General features: G+C 48.3%; 2 long non-coding RNA genes across 3 annotated transcripts in view; both read left to right on the top strand.

Annotated features, from left to right (window-relative positions):
• Positions 1-1,579: 1,579 nt before the first annotated feature.
• LOC132250130 (uncharacterized) overlaps positions 1,580-18,504 on the top strand; it is a 120,376-nt gene continuing 103,451 nt past the window's right edge. The window contains exon 1 of the long non-coding RNA XR_009461711.1: positions 1,580-1,890. This is a non-coding gene — a long non-coding RNA (uncharacterized LOC132250130). The remainder of the gene's footprint in view (positions 1,891-18,504) is intronic.
• The window catches only part of LOC132250129 (uncharacterized), a 53,252-nt gene continuing 46,251 nt past the window's right edge, over positions 11,504-18,504 (top strand). For both annotated transcript variants that reach the window (XR_009461708.1, XR_009461709.1), the window contains exons 1-2: positions 11,504-11,595; positions 12,292-12,356. This is a non-coding gene — a long non-coding RNA (uncharacterized LOC132250129). The remainder of the gene's footprint in view (positions 11,596-12,291; positions 12,357-18,504) is intronic.

Raw genomic sequence — 18,504 nt, 5'->3', positions numbered from 1 at the left:
GGACCTTCAGGATGTAAGGCCAGCTCCTTCATTGGCATAGTGCAAAGTACCTACACTGAAGTCAGCAGAGCCAGTGTGATTTACAACAGCTGAGATCCTGTCTGAGCTGCTGGTGGAGTAGTCCAGCCCAGGCCGCTAAGGGTGATTCTAGTTGGAATAATTTCTGCACAAACCACCAGATGCCATGTGACTGGTTGTGTGCTGGTTTATAATGTGCATTTATTGCTCTCTGAGGTGCAGGGAAGTGCAGCCTGGCAGGTTAAATTGGGGGATTAAGGAGCTTTGGTAAAAGCTCTTCCCTGCTTACCAGCAGACACCCATAGGGAGGGCAGAGGCAGTAGCTACCTTCTGCCAGGCTCAGAGACATAGCTAGCTATTTTGGTACCCTGGGCAAAGGGGCTGGGGGTAAAGGTGGGGAAAGTGTTGTTCTGAATGCAGAAGAACGGGTGAAGGGCCTGAGGGGAAGTCACCTCATCCCCCCCTCACTCTCATTCCCCCGTGGGAGACGCTGCTGCTGAAACAACTACTGCATTATCCTTCTCACTGCCACCAATTTCCTAGTTGTAGCACATGGCTTTAAAGCCTTAGTTTGATGGTGGCTGCGAGGCTAACCCCATAGCTGTCGGCTGCAAGAAAGGGGAAGAGGAGTGAAGCTGTGTGGGGAATCCTGCCTCTTGTGTGCATAGCCAGAGCTAACAGCTCCCTGCTGCCATTCTGGTGCCCCTGCTTTCCTTCCCATGCCTCTCTGTAGTCAGTGCGGTCACCAAGCCCCGGTTACTCTACTGCCCACTCTGAATTCTTCACAGCAGAGGAAGAGTCCTGGCTCTGCATCCTGCAGAAAAAAACCTGCCATTAATGAGGATTTTTACTGGCCTCACTCTGCTGCGGCTAGTAAACCTAGGTTGATGTTCATCATCTTTCTGGACAGTGTACCAAGAAAAATTGCCCCGGATCTGAACTTCCCAGAGCCTTTTTAAGATCCGATTAACATTTTAGCACTTTGCTTTCAGTGCTGAGCCCCTGAGCATTTTCCCATTGGACAAGGAGGAAACAAACTTAATTTCTGGCATGGCTGAAACCAGGACGTTTCCAAAATTTCCCCCAAAATAAACGCTCTCTTCAGCATTCCTGTCTTTTTGCCCAGGCCAGACAGGTTCTGGGTCTTTCTTAGGGCTTTTATATGTTGTTGTACACTGAACTTTTTGGGGACTTTATACCAGACTACTCTTAAAAAAGCCTGAACCAGGCACTTTGCCACTTCTCGTCTAGCACTGACTCTGTGGCTCCCTCTGAGGCAACCTAGCAGCTGACTACCCAGAGTGTAGGTCAGGATGCTGAATGCATCCCAGTCTGCCTGATAAATGGTCTTTTATTTGTGCCTGGATGACCACAATGTTTTAATGTTTAGTTGTGTCCAACCAGTCAAAAATACAATTTGGTTTACCAAAGAGGTGAAGAGGCCTGAGGGGGGTGAGTATTAAATATGGATGAAGCTAGTTAAGGGTCTGGAGGAGGTGAAGATATGAATCCTGGACTGTGTCCCAGACAGTCTGCCCTCAGAGACACCCTCAAAGTGCAAAATTCCTCCCTCTGACCGAGCTCTGGTTACTGCTGCATTTCTCTGATCTGAAGACACTGTGGGAATCAGCGCAGTAGCTATATGTTGTGCTTCTGGCATTTGAGAGAGGCCTGGTCTCAAGTGACCGACTGAAACTGTTTCACCGGAAGTTCGGAGATGGAAAAACTGCAGCTGGTTCACAGCTCCCCCGTTTCCAGCCCTTGCCCTGACTGACTCCCTGGATCGTTTCTGGCAGCTGCCTCTAGGTTCCTGGCCCAGCAGTGGAGGAAGCTGGCATGCTGGCGCACTGTGTGATCATTTCACGTACTCAGGTAGGGAAGGCAAATGCCGACGTGCTGCTTTTTGCTTGTTGCTCTGCATTCAAGATGAGGCAATGGTGTCATTTTCACACTAATGCTAATTTTACGCTTTACTGACTTCAGAGACTCCTTCATTTCTATCAGTCATCTCTGCAGATAAAGAGCCAGTCTCCCATATTAAGGAGTCCACAGGCTAGGGCATGTGGCTGCAACGTGGGTGACTTAGCCAGTGAGTGTATACGAGCATGTGAGAGGGAGAAAGAAAAATGGGTGTTTGTTTTGCAGTCTCTGTGGGAGCAGGCGAGCAGATGACAATGGGCCTTTGTGCACGACTGGGTAGAGGAGAACATATTTGATTGCAAGGACAGCACTGGCTTCAGTAGCCCACAGGACCAGGAATCACAGGATCCAACTAGTGGTCTGTCCTCTCAACTCCAACATTGAACTGCTGCGTAAGCAAATCATTTAAATGAACCTCCCTATACCTCATTTCCCAATCAGTTTAGTGGCCCTAACGCTACTAGCCTTCTTCTATAAAGTGCTCTGAGAATTACAGCTGTCACTGTGTCCTAAGTGCCCCAACTGTTGCTATTGTGCATCTATGGAACCGCACCTGTGTGATTGCACATATGCATTAATGTGTGTCTAACTGGTTTTAAGGGCCATATTTTTCAGATGAACTCAGATCCTGTTCTCCAAGAGAGGGTTCCCCAAAAGCACTTTGAAGCAGAAATCAGCTTGAGAGTCTGCCTGGGTTTTGTGATCCAGCCTCATTAGGGTGCTTTTGAAAATGTCATCATATGAGGCTGTGTATTGCTTTCAAACAGGCTCAGCAGGCTGGGTGCCCTGTGGATGCTCTGTTTGTTTGAAAATTTGGCCTTGATTGTGCGTGCAGAGTCCCTGAGCCTTTGAGATGCCTTGAGAAGCCTGCCCCTGTGTGTCTGAGAGTCTGATAGACAAGTGCAGTTGTGGGCGTGGGTATATGACCCTGTAGCTGCCCACAAACTATGCTCCTTTGGAGAGAGTGCATGTCCCTGAGTAAGTTTGTGTGTGAACAGCTGTGTAGAGTCAGTTAAATTGCCTAAATCTCAATGCTTGATCTGGAGAAGATGATGATCACTGGTCCTCTTTGAGTCTCCAGCAAGTCCCTCCTAATGGGAATAAGAGACCAGTTACTCCAGCCCTTGCCACATTGAGAAACCCCCATGTGATTTAATGGCCCTATTTGCATGGAAGGGGGACCATTCAGTCTTTCCTATCCCAGCAGTGCTGTACTGTAATTCTCTCTGCCTCTCATTTCACTCCCTCAGAAGCATCAGGCTGATAATGCTGCTATGCTGGAGCAAAAGCCAGAGGCACAATCAAAACTGCACTGAAAACAAAGGGCGAGAGTCAGGGAGAGGAGACCAGAGTTCAAAGGAAATAAGCAGTAGTTCCTCTCTCTGCTCTGACACAGTGCAGGTTGGGGGGCATGCCAGAGGCAATGAGTACATTTGCCAGGCGAATGAACAAAGTCAGCACTTTCATCAGCAAAACTTCAGGTGTCAGCAAAAGAACATGAGATGTTGCAGGGACAGGGGCCAGCTGCCTAGCCCATCACTGTAGCTCACTCTCATATTCATCTTAAGCCACCTTTATGCTCTTCCTACAGGCTCCTCTCTCCTCTTCTCCCCCTCATGGAATCAAATGGCCCTTTCAATCTCATGTATTTTGCTGCAGTTCACTTACTATCAGGCTTAACTCTGCTGCCAGCACCTTGGGCCTGAAGTGGGCTGTGCTTAAGTTGCCTACTTGACCCTGATTCTTCATGGTAGGACGAGTCTCAAGTGTTTGAACTTCTTGCTAGGGTAAAAATCCCGCCCCACCTAACACAGAATGCCTGCATTGGGCCTATATATTTTCTGCAATGAGTATGAGCCCCTTTCCATCATCCTTTCCTCAAGTCCCGGATACTTTCCACCTTGCTATTAAGCCTTGCTGTTATCCTTTCCAAAGTGGGGATGGGGATCAGCACACTGATTCTGAGCCAGGGCCTACCTTGTTTGTGCCACCTCAGGTCCCAATATTATCCTCCCATGGGAAAACCCCCAAAGAGGGCCTTCTTCGTTACTCCTTGCAGCCCTGACATCTGAGTGCGCCAAGGAGCAGGAGGGGAAGGTGGGCAAAGCGTTCTGTGTTTCAGCTATCCCGAGTGGTGGGACAGCTCTGCAAGAAGCAGCATACAGCAACTGTAAGTTCAAGCAGCTACTAAGGACCCCCCAAATGGTCCAGAATTCAGGACTCAGAAAAGGGGGTGTATAGGCATATTTGAGCCTCTCGTGCTTTTCTGGATGCTTCGCTCTCAAGATACAGCCCAGAGTCCGGGCCTATATCTCAGATAGACTCCGAAGAATATTACAAGATCTTGTATTGCAAGGCTGTTATCTCCTCCCTGTGGAACAGTTATCAGTAACAGTGTCCCAGAGAGTCAAACAAGAGTCTTTTTTGCAAGAGTATCACTGGGCATAATTTCCTTCTAGCAGAACAGCTATCAGAGCTGCTTTCTACTTCCCTGCCCCTTGGGGCTGAGGGAAGTTGGGTTCCTCATCCCCCCCAGGGTTTAGCTTTCCCTAGGGACTCCATAACATAATTTCTACTGGGAAAGACAACAGTCTTCATACCCAGATGGCTCAAATTTTAGCTCCTCTTATTCCTGGCTGGACTCACTCCTGTGAATATTTCTGCAAGACCCTGTTAGGGAGAATGGTGAATAGTAAACCATTGATCTCTTAACGTTCAGATAAAAAGCCAGCAGCCAATTGGCTCTGTCGTTTCATGCAGGCAGAAGAAGGTCCTTCTAGCTTTGCGCTCTTGTATCATGGAGAATGCCAGACAAGCCTCAGCAGCATTAGGGTGAATGGCGCTGCAGAGCTTAATTCGAAGAGCCCTTAAGGGAAGCACTCAAATCCTTTCATGGAAAAAGAAAATATCTATAAGCCCCTGGTTTGACACACAAAAACATGCCACAGCAAAACAGAAATCAGGGGCTTGGTCAGAAGTCAACATGTTTTCCCAGCACCAGAGCTAACGTTTCCGAGTAGCATACCACCAGAGGTGTAACTGGCCAATTCTGCATCTTGGGCAGAAGCAGTGAACAGGGCAGAAGCCAGAGCCAGAGGTTCACTGCTACAGGAGGAAGATCATAGAAAATCATAGAAAATGAGGGCTGGAAGGGACCTCAGGAGGTCATCTAGTCCAACCCCTGCTCAAAGCAGGACCAGCCCCAACTAGATCATCCCAGCCAAGGCTTTGTCTAGCCGGGTCTTAACAACCTCCAAGAATGGAGATCCCACCACCTCTCTAGGTAACCTGTTCCAGTGCTTTACTGCCCTCCTGGTGAGAAAGTTTTTCCTAATAGCTAATCTAAACTTCCCTGCTGCAACTTGAGACCCTTGCTCCTTGTTCTGTCATCTGCCACCACTGAAAACAGTTTAGCCCCATCCTCTTTGGATCCCCCCTTCCTGTAGTTGCAGACTACTATCAAATCTCCTCTCAGTCTTCCCTTCTCCAGACTAAATAAGCTCAATTCCCTCACCCTCTCCTCATAAGTCATGTGCCCCAGCCCTCTAACCATTTTTGTTTCCCCCCCTACTCCCCCAGACTCTCTCCAATTTGTCCACATTATTTCTGCAATGGGGGGCCCAGAACTGAGCACAGTACTTCAGATGTGGCCTCACCCATACCAAGTCCAGGATCCTTACTCTGCTGCTGTTTTTTCTTCCTTTCTCCAGGATCCTGAACTCAATCATTACTGCTGCCCAAGTTGCCATCCACTTCTACGTTCCCCACTAATTATTCCCTGTTTGTGAGCAGCAGGTCAAGAAGAGCATGCCCCTGAGTTGGCCTCTCCAACACTTACATCAAGAAGTTGTCCCCAGCATTCTCCAAAAACTACTTGGATTGCCTGTGCGCTGCTGTCTTGCCCTCCCAGAAGATGTCAGCAGATGTTACCTCTTTATTTTTTGCTCACTGATACATGTTGAGTGGCCATTTAAACACTGATTTTCGGTGGCAAAAAAGAAGGTGATGTCCTCTTCCACAGCAGCAAACCTCTGGCTGCTGCTCCTGCACTGTGCACCTCCACTGCCCGGGGCACCATGCACTGCTGCTGCTGCCCTGCCCTCCCTGATATTAGAGGTAGAGTTGGAGTCACTGCAGGGAAGGTGCAGGATTTGTTGGGGAGGGGAAAATGAAAGGGTAAGGTGCCCCTGCTCACCCAGCCATTGTAACACTACTGCAGGCCACTCAGGGAGAGAGCCTCACCACTAGCTTACCCCTGCCACGGGGGGATTCTTTCAAAAAGGATCTGTATGTCTAGTGCCTTTTTCCTACAGAGGTGTCCTATGTCAGGCCTCCTCAGAAAGCATATTCCTTGGCTTGCTGGACAGGACAGCCTTGCATTGCTCTTTGGCTTTTCACAGGGAGGACTTATGTCCTGTTTTCAAAGGTGCATCTCTAGCAAGGATCAGACATGCCTGTGCAGACAAAAACCTGAGCCCAGGACTTTGGCAGGCAACTCAGTGAGGGTCCGCTCCCCCTTGCATCTTTAAAATGTTTCTCAGAGGCTTTCACTGGGACCAGTAGAGAAAGAATTGAAGGAAACTTTCAATACGGTGTCCTGCCTGCCCTCCTGCTTGGCTGCCTCCCCGCAGCTCTGCCTACACCACAGTCAGGTGCCACCAATGTACCTGCTCTAGCTTTAGTCTAGTAGGTTGGGCGCTGATGGCAGTGAAGCTCTGCTAGCTTCAGCCCAGCGGTACAAGCCTAAGACAAAGCATGTTTGTTTGGCAGCTGCCATGACAGTTCCAGTGCCCTCCCTACCCAAGGTAACTGGATTCAAACTCACTCAGGGATGTCTACTTGTTCAGTGATCATATCTCTGACTCTAGTGTAGACATACTATTGTGCTTGTCAGTCTTTCTCCCACCCCTCTCTTTCACTCTTCCTCCTTCTGTAGTTCCCCCCAACACACACACACTTTCCTATTTTCTGGCAGGCACTTGCTCAAAATTATCCATTTGTTGCTGATAACAGAATCAGTGGAGCCATCTCCTTGTGTTTCCCTCACCTATTCAAAGGCTGGGAAGAAAAGAGTTTGAATCTTCCTTCCAACCTGATACCAGAGATGGAGAAGACCCCAGGATGTACACAAGCAACCTCCACTCAGCACTCTTAAGTGGTTCCTGAAAAACCAAGCATTACGCAAAACCGGAAGTTTTTGACAATCGAAGATGGCGACCGCAAGTATTTTTAATGACCCCAGATGGCAATTGCGAGCGTTATAATGAAACTTGCTGAGCGCTAAGTGGAATCAGGTATCAATTTAAAATGAGTGTTATAGAGAAATACTGCTAAGCGCACCTTGCCTGTATCAATTTGAAATGTGCAATATAGCACTAAGTGAAACAGCGTTTAGCAGGGATTGCCTGTATCATACTCATCTGGCATCAACAGGATAGGAAACCAGATCCTCCTATTTACTATGTAGGTGCATTAGCCAACTAAGCCACAATCCCCCTCAAAGAAATCTTTCTGTGTCAATTCCCCTTCTTGGCCTTGCTGTGTCTGTGTGAGTTTATCCTCCAAAGTTTTGCCTAGCCCAGTTATAAACATCTTAAAAGACAAAACACTTTCCCCCATGTGACTGTTCCCCACTTTGGCAGACTCTTGCTTTGTTCACAAGCTGGCCTTAAAACAGGGATATCTTGCATGTTTACTGAATTGAAGTGGGGTTTCTGTCTGCCTTATAATAATCATAAGATTCATAAATGTTAGGGTCGGAAGGGACCTCAATGGATCATCGAGTCCGACCCCCTGCATAAGCAGGAAAGAGTGCTGGGTCTAGATGACCCCAGCTAGATACTCATCTAACCTCCTCTTGAAGACCCCCAGGGTAGGGGAGAGCACCACCTCCCTTGGGAGCCCGTTCCAGACCTTGGACACTCGAACTGTGAAGAAGTTCTTCCTAATGTCCAATCTAAATCTGCTCTCTGCTAGCTTGTGGCCATTGTTTCTTGTAACCCCCGGGGATGCCTTGGTGAATAAATACTCACCAATTCCCTTCTGTGCCCCCGTGATGAACTTATAGGCAGCCACAAGGTCGCCTCTCAACCTTCTCTTGCGGAGGCTGAAAAGGTCCAGTTTCTCTAGTCTCTCCTTGTAGGGCTTGGTCTGCAGGCCCTTGACCATACGAGTTGCCCTTCTCTGGATCCTCTCCAGGTTATCCGCATCCTTCTTGAAGTGTGGCGCCCAGAATTGCACGCAGTACTCCAACTGCGGTCTGACCAGCGCCCGATAGAGGGGAAGTATCACCTCCTTGGACCTATTTGTCATGCATCTGCTGATGCACGATAAAGTGCCATTGGCTTTTTTGATGGCTTCGTCACACTGCCAGCTCATGTTCATCTTGGAGTCCACTAGGACTCCAAGATCCCTTTCCACCTCTGTGCCACCCAGCAGGTCATTCCCTAGGCTGTAGGTGTGCTGGACATTTTTCCTCCCTAGGTGCAGCACTTTGCATTTCTCCTTGTTGAACTGCATCCTGTTGTTTTCTGCCCACTTGTCCAACCTGTCCAGGTCTGCCTGCAGCTGTTCCCTGCCCTCCGGCGTGTCCACTTCTCCCCATACCTTTGTGTCATCTGCAAACTTGGACAGAGTACATTTGACTCCCTCATCCAAGTCACTGATGAAGACATTAAAGAGTATCGGTCCAAGGACCGAGCCCTGCGGGACCCCACTGCCCACACCCTTCCAGGTCGAGACCAACCCATCCACCACGACTCTTTGGGTGCGACCCTCTAGCCAATTCGCCACCCACCGGACTGTGTAGTCATCCACATCACAGCCTCTTAGCTTGTTCACCAGTATGGGGTGGGATACCGTATCGAAGGCCTTCCTGAAGTCTAAGTATACGACATCCACCCCTCCTCCTGCGTCCAGGTGTTTCGTAACCTGGTCATAGAAAGAGACTAGATTGGTCAGGCACGATCTGCCCACCACAAACCCGTGCTGGTTTCCCCTCAGCATAATTTGCCCTGCCGGGCTCTCACAAATGTGAGCCTTGATAATTTTTTCAAAGACTTTACCAAGGATGGAGGTGAGACTGACCGGCCTATAGTTGCCCGGGTCCTCCTTCCTCCCCTTTTTGAAAATGGGGACCACGTTAGCCCTTTTCCAATCCTCCGGGACTTGGCCCGTGCGCCATGAGCATTTGAATATTCCCGCCAGTGGCTCTGCAATGACGTCGGCCAGTGCCTTCAGCACCCTCGGATGGAGCCCATCCAGGCCTGCCGATTTAAAGGCATCCAGTACTTCCAAGTGACTCTGCACCACCTCAGGATCTATGTATGGAAGTCTGGCGCCTTGCTGCTGCCTCTCTACAACCCCAGTGAGAGACTTGTCGTGCCCCTCACTTAGGAACACTGAGGCAAAGAACTCGTTGAGGAGTTCAGCCTTGTCCCCCCTGTCTGTCACCAATTGTTTCTGCCCATTTAGCAGTGGTCCTATTCCTCCCTGGGCCTTCCTTTTACTCCCAATATATCTAAAAAACAATTTCTTGTTGTCTTTTACTTGGGTTGCCATCCTCAGCTCCATGGTAGCTTTGGCCCGCCTAACTGCCTTCCTCCATCTTTCCCTGGTCCCTACTGACGAATTTGGATGAACCTTCCTCAATTTCAGGCATGTCCTTCTACAGACACAGGATCAAGGGTTCATTGGAGGAAGGAGTGAAGGAGGTGGTTTAGGAAAGCAGCGAGCCCTCCTTCCCCTGGGACTCATGTCCATTGAACTCTCAACACCTGCCAGACTGGAAAGAGATGGTCAGAGCACAGCACCTCCTGCCAGGCTGACCTATTCAATAGGAGGATGAATCTCTCCCTCCCTGACATTTCTCTCTTTCCAGGCCTTCAGTCTCATTGTGGGGAAGGGGGGATCTCTGGGGGGAGGGGGGGCAGAGAGGGAGAAATGCAGGTTCATTATGATAAAAAAGATTCAAATTAGTTTAAAGAATTAATCCAAACAGAATTAAATTAATAGCTTCCCTTTTATTTCCTCGCTGGCACTCTTCCAGAGAGCCCCTCTCCCTCCTCCCATGAGTCCCTTTCCCTACTCCTGTAGCACACAATCTTCCTTTTTGTAACAACCAAGCGCAATGCCTGAGGCTCCTAATCTGGCCTATCATTTATTTTGTTGGCTGCCATTGATCTGGATGACTGATTACATCTGAAAAACTGTTATTAATCCTTTCATCAAAGCAGATGGACCCAGGTGGACTCTCAGAGCTCTTGCCTGCCTGCGGAGGGGCAGGCAGCATTATGCCATTGCAAACTGTGAATCTGTTTGTTTGCGTGCTGTACAAACTGCGCTGAACACAAGCACGTGCAAATCCCAGGTATATGGGATTCAAATCCTTCAGACCTCCCCAGGTGCACTTGCAGGGAAGGGTAATTTCACCTTCCAGCTATAAAGTAAATAGGTCTGATCATAGATGGGAAATCCCTTTTTCCTCTCCACCACAACTCATTCCTGGCTTGGACAGAAGGGAAGGCTGCACTTTAATTGCTGGACTTTTCTCCATGCTGGCTGACAGCTCCACTCATGCTAAACCTCTTCTTCCCTGTCTGCTCAGAGGTAACCTGGCTAATGAAGATGTGAGGAGGAGAGGAGAGGGGAGGAGGAGGAATTCCACACACCACAGGGGACCACAGTTATGGCTTGTTGCAGAAATGCCTTGCTGTCTCTTTTTCCCTCTTTCACTTTCTCTTCTTGCCTCTCTCCCTGCCTCTTGCCTTTTTCTGCTCTGTCTGTGGGTCATACCCAACCCTCAAACACTGTGAGGCACACTCAGGACTAGCTTTCGACCTCTTCCTCGCACACGCACGCACACGTTCTCTGCCTTGTTTCTTTGGCCTAAGACGAATTCATCCTGCTGGAAGAAACTCTTGCTAGTAGTCCCAGACCAAGATTTTCTTCCAGCCAAAGGAGGGACTGCCCCACAGAATCCAGCACTGGTTTTACACGGAGTCGGCTAAGCCAAGACTTTGTGCGTTTAGTCAGAACTATATAAACCAGCGCACAAGTCAAATGTCTAGAGCAGCGGTTCTGACCTGGGGACACACGTGAAGCCTCATCAGGGGGTACATGAGATATATTTCATACATTGTCTAACACAGGTTGAAGGGCCTAAAAAAATGTCTTGACAATTTGAAATTGCCGGGGTTTTACTGCCATAAAATGCGCATGCGTATGGAAACCAGATATCCTACTCCTGCTCCATGCCTCAACCTCTCACGGGAAACATCGCTCCTAGGGCGTACATGAAGTCTCACTCTGAGACCAAAGGATATGTCGACTGAAAATGGTTCAGAACCACTGGTCTAGCACTCTCTATGGCATCTCAAGACCTTCCTTTCCAGAGCTGCTCAGTAACTGAAGGCACAGAAGCCCTGACCTCCCACAGAAAAGCCTTAGGCAGAAACATGAAAGCCTGTTGAAGGTGATTGTGGTCCTCTCCAACACAGGAGTTTCCCATTCAGCCAAACAAGACCCAATTAAATGCCAGGTGCCGCGAAGAGTTTAGGCCCTGCTGATTAGGCTACAGACAGAAACGTAGGGTGAAAAGGCAGGGGACTGCATAGAAGGGAAAAGGAATATCGGAGGAGGGTAGCTGGGCACAAAAAGGTAAAGTCTTTCTAGTATTTGTCTGTAACAGGATATTATTTTGTTCTAGAACGTGTTGTTATCTGAACGCAGCTGCTCTGCTGTTTGGTTACTCTGAGGGCACCTATGGAAAATCAGCGTCCCAATAAAAGTACAGCCCTTAGCTTGTGCTGTGAACGGTTGCTCGTAGTCCTGCTAGCATGCCAGTTCCTGTGCCTGTTAGTTCCCCATAGTAATGTGCCCCTTGGGACAATGTTACTCCACTACAAATTCAGAAGGGCAATGTCTTCTTGTGTTTAATTCCAAATATACTCTGACTTCGTGCTGCATTTCCCTTATCCCTCCATCCACTAAAGCTAATGAGGCCAGCCTCAGTTTGCCTTTTCCCAAAGTTATTCAGTTTGAGATTTCACTTCATCTCTGCATCCTCAGCTCCATTCTCTTCCCCACCCCCGGTTAATTACAGGATTAGGAAGAAGCTGCACAACTCTGAGCTTTAAAAATATTTTTCCTTAATAAAAGAAAAGAAATAAACCCCCAGCCATCAGCACTTTTTATTTAGAGCTGAATTCATGAATTTTAACCAAACATTGGCATGTTGGGTATTAATATATGTATGATTATGCAAAACCACCATTATGTCTCTAATGAAAATCAGATTCTGCCACTGAGGCTATATTCAGTGATGGCATGTATCTTTACTTTTTTTTTTTTAAGCTGCATGACCTAGGATTACAGTTGCTATGGCAATCAGGCTGTTATATAGGAGGAAGGAGCTAAAGGTAAGTTTGTGCGTGTATGTGTGTTGGGAGGGATTGCCGGCTGCTTGTTGTAATTCCCCAGCGCTGCTTTTTCCTCCTTTCTGCCCATAAATGTGCAACATGAATCTTGGCTAGTAGGTTTGAAATGTGTAGCGCACACTAGCTACTTTATTTTCTAAGTGAATTTAGCACCACTGGAAGGTGTCAGATTGACAGCCAGCCCTGGAGACTGAACTCCTGTATTATTCACAGAACAGGTACAGCACAGGGAGTGAGGGCTTCCCTCAGTGCTGCGTGCAGATGCGCTTGTGCCTCAGTCCCGTTCTGAAGGGACTGCCTGTCAGGACAGTATGAGAAAGTCAGATCCTGTGACCATTTGATGTTGGAGCTGTCTGTTCAGGTTGCCCACAGGAATCAATAAGTAGTGCTGCTTGTTGTAGGATGCCTGTCCACCGAGAACTGGTGAAAAGAGAGGGCTGTGTCTCCCCAGCGCCCTGAGCTGTGCAGTTCCCTCTCCCGTTTCTTGTTCATTTTGATTTGGGATGCTTGCCTCTGGAGGAGGTAGGTGTCAGTTTTCAAGGAGATGGTGAAAACTCTGGAAACTGTCTCTGAGACAGCAGCCTTGTAGTACTCTGCCAGAGGCCAGCAAGAAAAATAATTCTGTACCCTTCAGAATTTAGCTGTTTCTACTGACAGGTGAATCCATGATGGAGTTGGGCATTTCCCTGATGCACTCTAGTTTTTTGGCAACTAACATATGCAAGGTCCTGTTTCCCTGAACACCATGGGCATCAAACAGCAGGAGGCAGCATCCTGGCTCTCTATTCTATGCTGCACTGTACTCCAAAAGCAATTTCTCTTTTTTCACCTGTCTTGTGAGGTCAGGCTACAAGGACTTTTCTGGCGGTCCTGAGCTTTTGGCTGCCTTCTCTAGCTGCATCTGCTCGTGTTGACATACCCAAAACAATACCACTCAGAGCTTGTGTTGGATCCCCAGGGCACCCCCTCTGCCCACTAACTTGGTTCCAAGCAGGCCTTGCATTTTGCCCATGTGTTGGGTGGTGGCTCCTATCGTTTCAGCTGTCTGCCTCCACTATGAGCTCACCTGCTTCTTAATTTTATCCTGAACGAAGGGGACTGTTTGCCAACCAGGTTCAAAGAGGTTTCTCTCAAGTCCCAGCGTAACAATACTTTGCCTCTCTGGGGAATCCTGTCACTTTGGGCCAGGCCTTAGTCTCTGTTTTTTTTTTTTTTTTTTTTTTTTTCCAGGAGTAAATGCACCAGGGCATGTGGAAAAACTTCTGATTCTCAGTGGGGTGGCATGGGTCTGAATCTAGCCCTTAAGAAGAGATTAACTTTTTTTGTACCAATTTTTCATGGGAGATCATGTTATTTGTTTGTTTTATAGTCTGCTTTGAGTAAAAATAGCTGGGAGTATTTTGAAAGGGTCCCTCTCTTTCTCTGTCTTTCCTTCCCTGCCACACTTCATGTGATTCCCCAAGCTTATCCTTGCCTGCATGCAGCTCATCAAAAGAGAAACAGCTTTAATGTGAGCAGACCTCTCTCTCCCACTCACAAGGAGAGGAGAGTAAAACTAAACTGGGGGGTAGCAGGGAGACTGCTGCCCTTGTTGAGTTGCCTCCCCTCTTCTCTCAAGGAAAGCCTTTCCACTGACCCTTGGAAGGAGCCCCCTTCCTTCCTCCAGTCCAGAGAGAATAGATTTATTTGCCAGTGATTTCAGATCCTGGGGTTGCTTGGAGGAGCTGGCAGAGGCTGTGGCAGCGGTGACTGGAGGGCAAGGAGAGTTGCTTGTTAGTTTTAGGCTGGGAGGGGGGTGAGTTGCGTGGATGCCTGCATGCTTTCTCAGTGCCTGTCAGGAAGCTGCTGCCACTGTCTAATTGGAGGGAGGAAGTCCCTGGGGATAATGTGCTTTAAGGCTAAAAGCCAAGGAGTGCTGCAGCACCAGAGTGGTCACATCCCCTGCTCATTCAGTTGCCAGTCTGCCTTCTCCGCTTAGATCTCAAGTATCATCAGGACAGATACAGACCAAATACACCCATGAGGTCACTTGCCCACCTCATCCAGTGCAGGAGTGCTTCACAAAACTAATTCTTGATAGTCACATCCAGCCTATAGGGCCCAAACCACACTGGTTTCCTAACTTCCCTTGAAGGCTATCTTCTAGAGTTAGTGTGTCCTCTTTTCCAGTCAAAATTTTTCTTTCCTTAATTTCACTTCACCCCTCCCAATTTCACTACAATCCCTCAGAGCACTCTGAACAAATCCTTCCCATTTTATAGCTTTTTATTCCTCTCTATCTCAGGGTTTGCAAAAATGTTAATTCTTTTTCCTGGGAGGGGAGCAGGAAAGCTAGATTGGTCCTTCCTCCTTCTGAAAAGCCCTCCCACTCCTTTCTTGCCTGTAGAGTGGTCCTTAGTCTCTTCCAGGACAGCTTCATCCAGGCCAGGATTTTGGGTGACCCTGTGTTGTGACTTTTAGAAACATAAGTTGCTGTGGTGGTTTGTTTGAGAGCAAGAAAATGAGAGGTCCTATCTGTGTGCAGTAGCAGGGCTGGATGGAGAGTTATTGGGGCAAACAGAGAATTAGAGGCCCCCACCAGGCGAGGGTAGGTTCCCTCAGCACCTGCCAGGGGCTGTGGCTGAGTCCACCCAGCTTCCTCCGCACATCCGGGGCAAGCTATGGGGTGTGAGCACCACTGAGGTGAAGGTGGCCCCATCCCCTCGGCCTGACAGATGTTGTGCAGCTGGAGTTGTGGTCCCCCAGCGATGTGGGATGGGCCAAGCCTAGGGCAGGCTGGCGGGAGCACGAGCTCTGCCCCTGGCTGCCTGCCCAGAGAGCGGGTAAGAGGTGCATGCTGCCCAACCCAGATGCCCACAACCAGGATGCCTGCCTGGATCATGCTGCCCCTGGCGGCACAGGGGCCCCTGGGCCCAGACCCTGAAGGTCCGTGCGTTAATCCACCCCATCCAACAGCCTCTATTAAGAAGCCCCTTTTATAGTCTCTACAACTACATCATCTCCCCCTCTGGCTCTGTCATAAACAACACAATAAGTCTGAGGCCACCATTGCTCCACCTGAGAGAGGTTCTTTTGGAGGACCCTCAACATTATTCTTGAAGTGGTAGGAGGAGTGGTATGGAGGAAGAACTGCATAGCATTGCAAGAGGAGGGTGGCTAAGTACAATAGCCTCCTTTACAACCACAATTTTAAGAAGGAAGAGGGAGTAAATTCACATGAGCACGGGGGTGGAATAAAAAAGAGTATTGCTTTGGAATGGAGAAAGGGGTGGCTGAGCTTGAAGCCTGGGGGTTGGAGACTGGGTGGCTCATTGGGTTGCTTACACTCCAAATAGGTATTACTTGCTGGGACAGTGGCTCAACTTCAGCCTAGCTTACTAGTGATCAACAGCCACAGCCTTCTGATTGCTGCAGGGCAGTAGTTTGTGTGAAATACACTTGGGTATCAGTCCAGGTTTTTACTGAGATGGGTCACAGAAGCTGCTGGTAACTTGAGTAGTAGTGCCATCGGAGAAGTCAAGAACTGAAGGAGCTGTGCAGGTGCATTTCTACCTTGTTTACAGGGACTGCCCCTCCAGATCAGGGCTGAAGTACATGGAGAGAAAAGAGAGTATTGCGTGGGTAGAAAACTCACAGCATTTTTGTCTGTGCTGTGAATAAATGCAGGACCAGAGACACCCTGGGCAACTGTCAGTTTGGTCCTTTGGCTGGCTCAAAAATTAATTGCAAAAAAATGTCATCATTTGAAATACAATTTCACCGTCTTCCCTGTGTAAATATTTGTCATGAGTAGCTAAACGGAAGGTCGTGCAGCTCTGGGCTATGAATCCAAGCTTGTCATGGTCTTTCATGGAGGCAAAGGTCCAGTAAGCACTTGCATATCCTTCTCCTCTCCCCCAGCCCCCACACCTTTTGGTACACTGCATCCGCATGCTAACAAAGATTCTTCGAGAGCGTATAGAGATGTTGATGCAGCAAATAGGAGCTGTGACTGTGACCATAATTTCAAATGAGCCAGTCAGGTACTTAAGGACAAAAGATATTACCAGGGGACAAATGGCGAGACAGATGCAGAGCAGACCTAACCATGCTGCACAGAAGGATTATCACCTAATTTGTAATTGCCCAGGGGGAGCAACATACTCCCATCATTATGGTTATGTCTTCATACCATACTGCTGCAGCAGTGCAGTTCCATCGCAGCCTTGCATCCTGCTGACTGAGCTCAGTGGTATATGGACATGTTGTCACAAGAAGTAAGAGGTACCCATGGCTCTAAAGGAGCCAGGGACTCTGAGGGCACAGGTAGACCCATAAAAAGCCTATCCATTTTGAAAGGGGCAGCAAACTCCCCTCCTTCCAGTAGGACTCTTAATGCACTGAAGGGATATAGTCAGCTGATGAACTATCCACCTGCTGTGGAATCCAATACAATGTCCCCCAGCCCCTGAAAATTATCAACCACAACATACTACAAATGGGGGGAGCAACATCTAATAAAACACAGTAGCATATTGACAAGTCCCTTTGCCAGCATTTCTCCAGACTGGTTGAGGTCATTTGGCTTTCACTAGGCTTCCCTCACAATGGTGACTGCTCATTCCTGATTTTTCTAGAGGTGTCCTGCATGCCTGACTCCCAGGACAGATGGAGTCTTGTGTTTCCTTGGGGTGTTGGGTCTCTGATGCATGGCAATGGCGTGCTTCAGCAAGAAGCGACAGCTGTTGCTGTGTTGCACTGCAGTGTCACGGCTCAGTTATTTCCTCCTGGGGTGTGCTCCTCATTCTGCCTGCCGTGTGGGGAGAGGTGCAGAGGGGGCTTACATGGGCCCCGAGCTGTTGCAGCCCACCTGCTTCTTTCCCAGAGGGGCTGAGGGAGATGCTGATTTCTGTACTGTAGCTGGCAGTCATTGGCACTCGTGCAATTTCTTTCTCTTGGCAGCCAAGACTGATATCATGGGGAGCTGGGTGTTTTCATAACTGGACACTGCATGCCTGCCTAAGACATTGCCTTTGTCTGCCTGAAAACGCATGCCTTTTCTATCCTCTCTGTGCAGAATGCTTGTTGATTCCTTACCAATCACCACCAGAAAAAATATATATATTTCCCCTAATACTGATGCACTCGCATCACGCTGTCCCTTTGAAGCAGGGCAATAAAAGGACGATGGTGCATTCTCTTTCCCAGCGCATTCTTCTCTCCTTTTAAGATTCTTTTAGCAGATTTATAAATGGGGTCAGGGTGACAAACAGCCTCCATTCAGCTTGTTTGTTTGTTTGAGGGAAAGTTTGCTCTGTATAGATTTTGTTCTTAGGATCCTGTCTGCCACAAAAGAGCCCGATGTCCTTATGGCAGCCGCTTGCTTCATGCTCCAATTGGGTTCTAGTGACCTCTAATGGACGACTGTTAAAAGCAAGCCAAGCCCATAAAATGCCAGCTGCTGATTTTCAGAAGTTCTAGCTGCTTAGTTACAATATACAGGGAATATACAGTTTAATTTGGTTGTGGTATACAGGTTTAATTGGCATACATATGAGATACGCTTGCCAATAATAAGTAATCTGCCTATGTGTGCTGTGTGCATATCTCCATTCTTTTCTATCCCATGGGAGGGGACTAATTCACTTACCCCTTTGGTCTAAAACAGCCTACATTTACTGGCCTTCACAGCATCTGATTCCACACTTATCTGGGGACAGAGGGGAGCATAAAAGGGATGGAGACAGAGCTGAGCCAGAAATGGGGGTTGCAGCTGTTTCAGTTGGATCTCACTTACTTAAGATCTTGTCAAAAGGAAAACTGATGGGGCTTTACTGTCAGATTCTACCTGGGAGTTTAAGTGAGAGCTGTGTGTTTAGGTCTCTGCAGAGATGCTGTAGTCTTGAAATATATTTAAAACAGATGGAAATTTTTCAGGGCAAAGATTCCTTAAACCATAGAAGGCAATTCATTAGCTCTGTGGCAGCCTACACAAAAGTGCACTTTGGCAGTGGGTACTTGTCTCTGTTTCTTGCCTGTAAGGTATTCTCTTTCCCTGTCTTGTGATACTCTTGGGAAGTGAGTAGTCAGCACTTACAAGTTAATGATCAGCAGGGGTGTTTGGTAACGCTGCCTTATACCTCTTAATTTT

The sequence above is a fragment of the Alligator mississippiensis genome, chromosome 4 (genome assembly GCF_030867095.1).
Source record: "Alligator mississippiensis isolate rAllMis1 chromosome 4, rAllMis1, whole genome shotgun sequence".
In the NCBI taxonomy this organism is placed as follows: Eukaryota; Metazoa; Chordata; order Crocodylia; family Alligatoridae; genus Alligator; species Alligator mississippiensis.
This window is presented reverse-complemented; position numbering and strand designations above follow the sequence as displayed.